At 36.7% G+C, this 11,953-nt stretch overlaps 1 pseudogene; it reads right to left on the minus strand.

Moving 5' to 3' along the window:
* Positions 1-10,730: 10,730 nt before the first annotated feature.
* Positions 10,731-11,446, minus strand: LOC148293205 (uncharacterized; annotated as a pseudogene).
* Between the last annotated feature and the right edge of the window lie 507 nt (positions 11,447-11,953).

Here is an 11,953-nt window from a genome sequence, read left to right on the forward strand (position 1 = left end):
CCTCCATGCTCAGCTTATCATCATCAGGCTGCTGGTTAAATAAAATTTATTAATTCACAAGCTTAAACCAATAAAAGACAAAGTAAGTTGCAGCTATAATTCCTTAATTATTTCCCAATTCTGTTTCTGAATTTTTAGGTCCTTTTTTTTTTTTTTTTTTTTTTTTCGGTAGGAGAAAGAATTCATTGCAAACCCACAAAAAAACAATCACTAAAATATTGATAATATCGAGGATTTTTTTTTTTTTTTTTTCAGATCTAGGATAGTTTGGAACATATCCAAACACATATCGTATAAGTATCATACTATCGGAAAATATCGACGTCGATAATTTCTCACACTTCAATAATATTTGGCCAAAATATATATCGATAATATCGAGATGATGAAGACAATGAAAATTACAAAACTCCCTCAGGTCTTAAAAATTACACGAACACCTCTTGAGGTTTCAGTTTGTTTTCACAAAACCCTTTTTCGTTGATTGTTTGTCCAAAAATTGATGATTTCATTGGAAAAAAAAACTTATGCAAATGACAAAATTAACCTCAATGAAGTATATGCAATCTAATCTCAAAGGCTAACTTTGTCATTTGGAGAATTGTTTTTGTATAAAATCATCAATCTTTGGATGAAAAATCAATGAAAAAGAGTTTTGTGAAAACAATTTAAAACCTCAGGTGGTCTTCTTGTAATTTCTAAAACCTCAAGGAGTTTTGTGAAAAAGCCGAAAACCTCAGGAGGTGTTAGTGTAAATAATTCAAATTTGAACCTTATAGGAACTCTATGTGGTACTAAGCCACTCATGTAACTTATCATGCAATGTATAAAGTGTAAAATATTATAGTAAATCATTATAAATAAATGATTATGGTGTGTTTAATCTTCTTTCATTAATTATTACATATTTTCTACACTCATAGTGTTTGTCAGCTCGCTATATAATCAAGTTAAATCAGTTAAACTCATCATGCATTGCATTTCCTTCCAATTTTTTGTGACAAAGTAATAGATAATTAACAAAATAAACATCCTCCAAAGTTTCAAGAAAAATTTCCAAGTTTTTCTAATAATTTTCGTGATTTTTATTCAATTTTTATCGATATCGATAATATCCCGATATTTCCATTGAAATTTTCGTGTTTTTAGACTACCGATATTTTCGAAACTATCGATATTTTAGACCTTGCCTAGAAAGAAGGTATCCTTGCTTTGTTCCTGTATGAGGTAAAAGGATTCCTCTGTCTCCATACAACATCGCCACCACTCATGGCCTCCCTCAATCTGACCGGGATGAACTCTGTGCTCTCGAAAGTGGGGCAATCAACTGTAAAGAGGTAGGTATTGTTGGTGTGGTGAGGTTGTGGCTGAGGGAGGAAGTCATGGAAGGGTAAAGGGCATGGAAGTCATGGGGGTGGTGGCTGCTGCTATTGTGTTTGTTTTCTCTTTGATTTTTAGGTTTTTCTTTCTAAATTTTACGAAGTTGACGGTGTTAATTTCAAGGTTAAGTGGGTACACACATCTCAAAATATTAGAAAGGAGACACAAGGGGACATGGAATTTGGGGATAGCGAATCCGCTCCTGTCACATCCCGGATCGGCTCCGCTGTAGCACGATATTGTCCGCTTTAGGCCCCCCTCTCTGCCCTCACGGTTTTGTTTCTAGGAACTCACGAGAAACTTCCCAGTGGGTCACCCATCCTCTAGCCTCAACTCGCTTAACTTCGGAGTTCCTATGACTCTAAAGCTAATGAGCTCCCAAAAGGCCTCGTGCTAGATGGATGCGGGCATGTACATATAAGGCACATCACCCACTCTTCGTTGGTCGATGTGGGATCTTACAATCTACCCCCCGTAGAGGCCCGACGTCTTCGTCGGCACTCGCACCACACGGCATAGTGGCTCTGATACCAAATTATCACATCCCGGATTGGCTCCGCCATAGAACGATATTGTCCGCGTTAGGCCCCCCCTCTCTGCCCTCACGGTTTTGTTTCTGGGAACTTACGAGCAACTTCCCAGTGGGTCACCCATCCTGAGATTGCTTTAGACCCAACTCGCTTAACTTCGGAGTTCCTATGACTCTGAAACCAGTGAGCTCCCAAAAGGCCTCGTGCTAGATGGAGGCGGGCATTTACATATAAGGCACATCACCCCCTCTTCGTTGGTCGATATGAGATCTTACAGCTCCCCACAGATATGGGCAAAATCACATATGGAAAGCTATTATAGTTTGCTATGGTTTATTGTGCACACCAACATTCTTCCCTCTCCTTCGAAACATAGATCACCAGACTCGGAAGCCACTTGTGTTATCCTTAAATTAATTCAGCATGAACTTACTCCATTATCCCAACTTATTTTTATGTCAATCATCTCCATGTCCTATGGACATTTTGATAATTTTCGCACCGTGCTTGATTTTCCCTGCCTAATCACCAATATGTGTGAGAGCTACCATGTGGTTTGCACCCACAACTTTTTTTATGGAAAAAAAAAAATAAAGCAGACACTGATGGAAGAGTTCAGCTACAGACTAGTACTGACCTTGTTGGTGCTGTTTTTTCGGGGGTTGGTGTTGGTACCAAAAATGTTGTTGGTAAGGTTATTCGAATTAAAATTTGGTGCAAAACACCAAGTGTGTGACCAGGGTATTTTAAAAGAGGTTAATTTTGTATGTTAACGAGGCAAACAATTGTGGGTTTAGATGCTGGCCATCAGTGGAGTTAGATACTGGTCAATAATGGGTTTAGATATGATTTACTCTTTTCTTTTTTGGTAAAAAGATTTACTTTTTAGTAGCATTGATATTTGTCATCATTTCCCATAGTAGGGTAGGTGTCTCACCCATATCTGTGCAACCAGGGGCGGACACACGTTGGGACAAGAGGGGTCGGACAACCCCTTGGAAGGCTGGAAAGTTGGCAAGGGACTCCATGAAAGCCCCCTTGGACAGTTGTTGGATGCCCCCTTGTATGACACCAAGTGCTCGATGAAAGTCCCAGGCGTTGGCTTCCTCTGTTGCGTAGCTGAACTGTGCATTGCGTGTCTTTTTTTTAAAACGAGCCTTGCCAAACGACGTCGTTTGGTCCAAGGCTCATTAATTTTTTTTTAAAAAAAAATTGGCCTGGCCTTAAAACGATGTCGTTTTGGGCCAGGTTTTAAAAATTTAAAAAAAAAAAAAAAAAAAACGAACAGCATCACTTACCCGACCCCAACTCTGCACAGCACCTCTCCAAACCTTTAGTCCCAATTTCACAACTCTTCCAACTGTCTCAAACCCTAGCCTCCATCAACCCTTCACTGGTGGCCCAGTGCTGCCACCTTCTGCCACCGTCCGCCGTCCTTTTTTTCAACTACAAGTAAGCCCCCTTAGCCATATAATCCTGGATCCGCCACTATGTGCAACAAATTTATTTTGAATTATTTGTAGAAAAATGGAGGATTTAAGGGTTCTTAATTAAACTTGTTTAAAAAACCCAATGGAATTTTGAAGGTTTTATCTGTCATCTTCTGATCTACAAGCGCCAGTCCTCTCTCTCTCTTGGCAGTTTACAACCACAAGCCTCATGCTTCCCTTTCTGGCAGGCACATGCTACCACATAGATCATGCATCTCTCAACCATATCAGTGAATTACTAGGAATAGTTTTCTTCTTTCATTTCTACAAATGAAACCAAAACATATGTAAAACTTCTTTATACTGGAATAGTTCCTAATGACCAACTATTTTTATTAGGGATATGAAACAGGAATGGAACCACAACGAATGGAAATGACCAATTATTACGCTAATCTATCTTTATACTGGAATTGTTTTAAATAAAAATTCAATTTCCAAAATTATGAATTGTTTGGAGTTCTATTATAGTAAATATTAATTTGGTTGGTGAGTTTGATTTGTTTGCTTCTATAAATGTATTCTCATTCCTATATGTTTTATTAGGTGGTGATGGGACTCCATTTTTACTTAAATTTGAGTCCCAATAATGATGATGAGGGTGAAGAACGTATTGATGGTGGAAGTTTAATTAATGGAAATACAAGCTTCCACCCTTTTTATAATGGCATGGAATTTGATTTAGAGCTCGATGCATATTGTTTATATTTACAATATGCCAAGCTAATATAAGGTTTGTTGTTGCAAAAATAGGTGGTCGTCACTCTTACAGTTATGAGGAATGGATTGAGGCAAGATTTTCTTGTACAAGATATGGAAAAAAGAGGAAAAGTAACTCTCTTAACCCTTAACCTTTCTTGAAAACAGATTGCAAGGCAATCTTATATGTGAAAAGATAGGAAAATGGCATGTTCATAATTTTGTGAAAGATCATAACCATAAACTATGTCCGGAGAGTGCACACACCTTTGCATGTCACAAAAGATTTGCAGGTGGAGTGAAGAATAAGCGTTTTAGTGAATTGCTTTCAAAAGCTTGTAAGTTAAGTGTAGTGGGATCCCTCACTGGTCAAAACTATAATATTGCAAATTGTGTGTTGGATGAAGACTTGAAACAATGTACTCAAATCATATGAATATTTTGTAATATTGCAAGCAATCTGATTATTCCCACTTTAGCGATGACCAGTTAATTTTCCAGTTCATTTTGTATTGGACTTACCTTACCACACTTATGATCGTCAGTGCGGCGATGTGTAATCTTTTCGTGAAAGAAAAATATCATCGAGGGGTCGAACAGCTCATTGTGACTGCACGTGGTGGACACAAGTCGGCCTTGTATCTCATATGCTTATGGAACATATATAACGAAATGAGTGAAAATTCTATGGACATATTGAAGTCCTTTACTGATGAGGGAGAAATCAATATCAAAGAGTGCACGGAAAAAGGCATTTCTGCCCTCTGCCACATCGGGTGATTGGATTAGTGGGTCGTATGAAGTTTTTGTCACCAAGGAGTAGCGCCTGCGAAGTGTGACAAGTGTTGAAACTCCGAGTGCTGCATAAGTGTTGTTGTGGCTCCTCGACAACTGTGGTGGCCATAATAACCTGATGACAACGAGCAGAGTCGTTACGAACTGGGAACATTAGTATGATATGAACATTTTGTAGTACAAGGTTTGATGGTCATGTCTAATTCTTCATGTTTCTATTATATGATGCTAAGTTGTCTGTAAGTGTTGTCAAGACATACTTGTTATGTGAGGGTAATTGTAATGACATTAAAGCATAGGTGTATCAAAAAAAGAGACGAACTAATAATCTAATTTTATTAAAGAGACACTACATAAACTAACATTACATCTAATATATTAGACAAAGGGTCATGTCAAAACGTCAAACCTCAATAATTTAGAAGAAATCGTATCAAATAATGCATAATAATCAATGAAAATAAAATATATCAAAAAGTAAAACTAATAAAAAGGACGTGACAAACTTGAGAAAAATGGTGGAGTATTGGGGTTTGAGTAAGATCAACTACCCAAAATGTATCATACATTATTATTATTTTTATATACAAATGGTTAAAACACATTATTTTTTTCCCTAATTTATATGTTAGTGGGATGCAGACAAACTTACAATATATATGACCAACTTATTATTATAAACTTCCTTACACACATTGGTAAAAAAAAATGGGAGCGGGAGATGTTTTAAATATATTATATAGGTGTGTTATTATCACAATTTAGGTTTTAAGTATTTGGTATTCCTTTAGCCAAAGTTGTTATTGACATGTTGGTATTAAGTCATTTGAGCCAAAGCTGAATTGTAGCCTGTAAACATGGGAACACTAATATGTCAGTCTTTTAAAGAGTTTGAACCAGAACTTCATCTCTGTGAGCCATTTGCAGCGAGTGCAACCATGACATGTTGCAGGGTCCCAATTATTCATTTTATGGGGTATGTACAACCATTGCAACCTTGACTAGGGGATAAATCACCCCACATACATTTTTAAATGTAATTCCATATTTAGTTACCCCATTTCAATTATTTGTTTCAACCAATCCACCTAAATTAATGTGAATTACAATTGGTATATACAACACAAATCTTGTTATTTTTAAAAGTCAATTTTTTTTTAGTGCGGCCAAATGATGTGATGTGCAGTGCAGGGACACAATGTGAGCAATGTAGAGGCTCGAAGTGGCCATAAACTTGATCATACATTGTTATAAGTTACAACATCGAAATACACAAAAGTTCATAACATATTGAAAATACATGAGAGAGAAGACATAAGCACCATACACAAAAGTTCATAACATAGTGAAAATACAATAGACGAATTGAAAAAACGAAACAGAGTGGGTTTTAATAAATCCACACTAGTGTTCTGTAAAAGACGCCTATTGGGAGGGGAAAACTCACAACACTTGAATAATTATAACCTTGATTGGTGAATTAAATAAAATTTTAAAAGGTGCCTAACATCCTTTGTGCTTGATTTATAAATGTAATGTATCGCTTCGTCTCAAAGAAAAAAAATACAAATTTAAAGTTAACACTTATGCGTTTGCCAATTGGCTTTTTTGTTGGTTGGCTCCAGAGACATTATGGAGAAGTTATATAAGCACTCAATGGACACTATAAAACATTACATATATACTCTAGCGATATCTTGGGGACACTATATGAATGCCACAACGACAATACATATAGACAATAAAGAAACAATACATATAGACAGTAGAGGCACACTATATATAGGCATTAAGAATTCACAAAAATCAAAATAGTAGGTTAAGAGTTCTCATAAACCTAAGAATGAGATGTGATTAGCTGCCTTGTTCAAAGTTGTTTTGCACCATCTTCATCTTCATAGCCAACGAAACCATCACATTGAAGATCTCTAATCACGTATAAAGATTTTGCACTATGAAATTTACTACTTAAATCCGAAGCATTGATTGTTAAAGGATGATTAAAAAGGATGCCCCACCGCAACAACTTTCATATTTTTGCTAGATCGTATCAAAAAAATTGAAAAAAGAAAAAAAGCTTATATAAAAGATGGGATAGACAATGAGCTACTAAATGGTGATAGCATAGATGATGAGTATGACGGTGATGATGAGGATAACAAATTAGAATTACGTTCAAGGATAAGGTTAAGACTAGTACGAGTGTATCGAACACCTGGGGTAAGGGTTGCGGCCGAGTTGGGCGAACCTAGTGAGGAAACCCTTTGTTGCATATCTTACAGTTGTACAGCTTGGCAGCCAAAGGTAAGTATTTCGGCTTAGGTCCACGAAGCCTGTGAGAATTCATATGGCAACCGTAAGCGTTAAAAGATGTAAACTCTAGTTCACATAATTTACACGGCCAATGCCTTAGGGGAGATGATAGTCCATTGTTGGTCAACCTGCTCTTCTCCGTGTTTATTCTTTGATTGATAAGTGAGATAAGGGAGGTTGGGAAGGAGTTTGAATGGCATCCACTTTCGTCTGCAACACCTTCGTCGATTCATCCAACTCAAAAGTGGCATATTTCACAACAAGATGAAATCAAATGGAAATTCTGAAATAAAACAAGAAAATAAAATTGAATGGAACAAACTTACAAATTAGAGTTACGTTCAAGGATAAGGCTAATAGTAATACTAGCGTACCGAACACCTGGGGTTAACAGTAGTACTAACAAATGTTGATCCTCGTCATCCTTAGTTGACTGTGTCAAGTGTTGGGTCAACCAACCATTTGACCTTTGACTTTTGACTTTGACCTTTGACTTTCACATTGACTTTGACCAAGTCACAAAATCATTCATTCTCTTCTTAATTTCCCAATCGATTGCTTTTCGGTGTGCAATCTTATAGGTTTTAATTAGCGAGGTAATGGGTTTGAATGATTCACTCTGAATGAAGTGTGAATTGTATCCCTTCATACAATTCTCCCTATTGGTGAAGGCTAATTATAATTAGTCCTTAGAGGGCTTCCACAAGCCATGAGTGACACCTAGCAGTATGTCATTGCTACCGAAGCTAAAAAGAATTCATTTAGAGAACCTAGTCAGTTTGTGATTACAATGCAATTCGATCCTTCTCAATTCAATACTCTATGTCATATTCTCGGGATATGGTAAACTTGTGTCAAAATCCCTAATATGACATCTCTAGATTATATGATTCAATTTGATGAAATTGCAAACGTTCTTGTTTCAATTTCCATCCAATACTTTGGCCAAAGATTCACGAAACATATCTTTAGAGTATTCTCTCTTCTTACTAAGAGCAGAGATTCCTTGTTGTACATTCACGTGTCTCTACGTACATGCTAAGAATCCTGAGGAAGACCTTTAAGTCACATCATTTTGATACGATCGTATAGTGCTCTCAAAGAGAAACAACATATACACAAGACAACTGTGATGTCTCAGGTTTAAGGATTAATTCGCATGATCACAACTTAGAATTCTTTGTTTGACACTTGTGAATAAGACTTCCATACAAGAATTCTAGAGTTGATCGCGTTCAGTGGACTCCATCTTCTATAGAGCACCGACACATCTGTCTCAGTGTCTCTACACGAATGACTTGAGACTAGTCATTCTCCCAATTGAGCAAATATAATGTGTACCAATCTTTGCGGATCACCATTATCCAATTGGTGATCCTATAACCAGGAACATTTTAGGATACGATATTCATATATATGGAAAGGTCTCGTGTATCCAACTTCTTTAGACCACTTTCCATTTATATCTTAATTCATGGACTTGTACTTTGTGTACGTTATGTATCTAAAGCAACGTTCTTGCCCATTTACTACTATATATTATTTCCTTAGAATTATCCATTTTATATTGGCTTCTAGGGCATATATCTAACAATCTCTCACTTGCACGTAAAGCCAATCAGCCACACAATGTGTTTGACCTTGAGACGCTTATCAAGCTATAGCCAATGTGTTCTAGACTTTTGTGATCTTTGCTATATCAACTTTCTTTTGCAACTTAGAGACGAAGCTATAGCCAATGTGTTCTAGACTTTTGTGATCTTTGCTATATCAACTTTCTTTTGCAACTTAGAGACGATCGACGTCATGAGTGACCAACTCATTTATATAACGTCTTTTCCGGACTTTGGATGCCTGATGAGACTTGAGTTCCTCAGCTTGAGCTATTGCCCCATGAGAATTTCTCTTACTATAAGAGCATTGATCTTTCATGGTAGGAACTACTCCTATAAAGGAGATTTTTCTTTTCATCCAAAAGGTGTTGATGTATCAACTTCTTTTGCATAGATATGTACTGCTTTTGGTCATGAACTATGTTACAATGTCCAAGTATCGAGAACAGCTTTCTAGAGTTTGTTTCCTATAATATAGGAATTAGGATCCAACCAGAGTCACTTAGGTGTACACTTCCACTCTAATGCTCTAATACTATTCTCTTCACATATTTCGCCTTTTGTCTATCTGTGTTCTTCTAACACAAAAGACATACTTATCAATTGTCCAGGTTCTGATCCTGGGATGTCATCATATTGTCCTTAATATACTCTTGCATTATGTGCAACCTGCTATAATAGTATCTTGGTCATATCACATAAAGTACATGAACTTTTCATTCCTTTCTTGTAGATTTCTTTTGAAGAAGACTTCATTTGGTGATGGAATTTTCTTTTAAACTTTGAATGGGCTCCCACTTTTCCTTTTGGAATATGACCATTTCTAAAATTCTTATTCAAGATACCATTTATCTTGCATGTTTAAATGTGGTGAGTCAACGAAAAAGAGTTGAATTGTCACTTTGTCCGATAATCCTCTTGTGGCTTACAATCAATCATTACACTTGTTTCACAACAAGCATCCATTAACTCTTTGATGGATATGACATCCTTTAGGTGATCTAGGATGTCCCATAAGTTTTCCTTTCGAACTATAAAGTTCTAAACTTTATAACAATTTCAATCTCATTACCGTTCAATTGGACGTATCAAATATTTTGTTATCCTTGGGGTTACGACGTAAGGAGGGATTTCGATGACTTATCATAAAGGATTTATACTTTATTATCCTTTGTGAAAAAGATCATCCATTGAGATATCTTGATATCTTGTAAAGAAAACTCTTTAACTCTTAAGAGGTATCTTGTTTAAGCATTAACCCTTCATAACAATTAAAAGAGTGTCGATGCCCTCCAAATGATTTCCCTTTTCTTTGCTTTCTTGAAATCCTAAATCTCTTGGATTTCGGAATTAGTAAAGTCCAACCGTGAGCGATCAACGGTGAATGCTATAGAGAGACAATGGGTACCATTCCATTCATTATCTTATACAACTCATGTGATCTCCATTCTAGTTTATAACTTAGATTGTTTGGATTTCTCAATTTCTAGATGCAACTCATAGGTAAGAATTGGAACCTTTAAAGAACCACACGTTGTTTATCTATGAATATTATCTTGATTGTGAAATATAAACCTTTTAGAAATCATTCTTGTATTAGATTTATCATATCTCAATATTCTAAACAATTAATGTAAGAACAGTTTCATACATTCATCTCACAAAGCATATAGAGATCAAACTTCATATTACCATAATACGAATAGTCATATATAAAGCAAACTAGTGGTTATGTCATAGAAACCATAAAACTATCTTCTAAAACATGAAGATAGCATGTAAGTTCTTTATACATGCCAAAAACCAAATAAACTAAATAAGTTCATAAGTTCTAAAAGATCTCCATAAACAAATAAAAGCTTGCTTGACGATTCCGAATCCCAGCAATCTTCATCTCTATGAGCTTCCTACTAGTTCTCTATCTGGGCAACAACATGACCTACAATAGATCATTGTTTGTTAGACTCATGTAAGGTATAAACATTTGCTTAAAACTTTAGTGACAAATTAAGATGTACCTTCAGCTCGGTTGTCCTTCAGGCTAGCTAAGTAAGCCCAGCAATTCCTTTTCCAATGTCCGTATTTCCCACAATGGAAACACTATCCTTTCGCCGCTTTTCCTTTTTCCTGTTTCTTCTTAACGCCTCCCTTGGGCTTGAGTTTAGGGTTCCATTTCTTCTTCTTGCTAGCATTGAATTTGCCTTTACCCTTATTACCAGGCTTAGCAGAAGAAGTTGAACCCTTCTCAAAAACAGCAATGGTCCCATCCCCTCCTTCTCTCTTGAAGGTCTTTTCAGCAGTCACACACATGTTTAGCAGATCTGAGAGAGTATGCTCCATCTTCCTCATGTTATAGTTCATAACAAACTGGGAGAAGGAATCAGAAAGGGACGCCAGAATCTAGCCAAGTTGCGGTCCAGTGGACTATTAAGACTTTCTAGCTGCTGAATGAGTCCTATCATCTTCAATCCATGTTAGTGGACTGGGGCTCCCTTAACCATCCTGGTCTTCAAAAGCTCACATACATCTGTTGCGTGTGCCTTCTCCATAAAGCTCTTGGAGATGGGTTATCATGTCAGCAAGCATGCATCATATGCTTATGCTGTTTCTGGAGCTCCTCATTCATGGAAGCCAGAATGTAGCACTTAGCCTGACAGTCATCATCCACATGCTTCCATGTGCTTGTCATACTTAGCACGTACTTCCTGAGAAGCATCTTCAACAAAGGGCTCTATGTCAGGAGCTTACTCTAGTACGTACACAATCTTCTCGATAGTCATGAATATCTTAAGATTGCGGTACCATGTTGGAAAGTTATGACCCTCTAGACAATCCAGACATATCTATAAACACATATAGCTAAGTGTTAGATTGATTTTAGATTTACCATTGACTCGTGTCTTTAAGTCAAAAGGTAACCCCCACTATTTTTGGCAAATTCTCATATCCCTCAACATGGAATCTAAGAGTTTTTGGTTAAAACTCGCAGTGGGATGGGAGGCTCCCTATTATCCAAATCACCACACCATAATAGGATCTAAGGGCACTTTATACAATAAAGAGAAGGCGCACTTACCTCTTCACATCTTGATGTGATTACCCATTTCATTTGGCCTTTAGCAAATGTGAACCC

This window comes from Prunus avium, chromosome 7 (assembly GCF_965620075.1).
Source record: "Prunus avium chromosome 7, drPruAviu1.hap1.1, whole genome shotgun sequence".
In the NCBI taxonomy this organism is placed as follows: Eukaryota; Viridiplantae; Streptophyta; class Magnoliopsida; order Rosales; family Rosaceae; genus Prunus; species Prunus avium.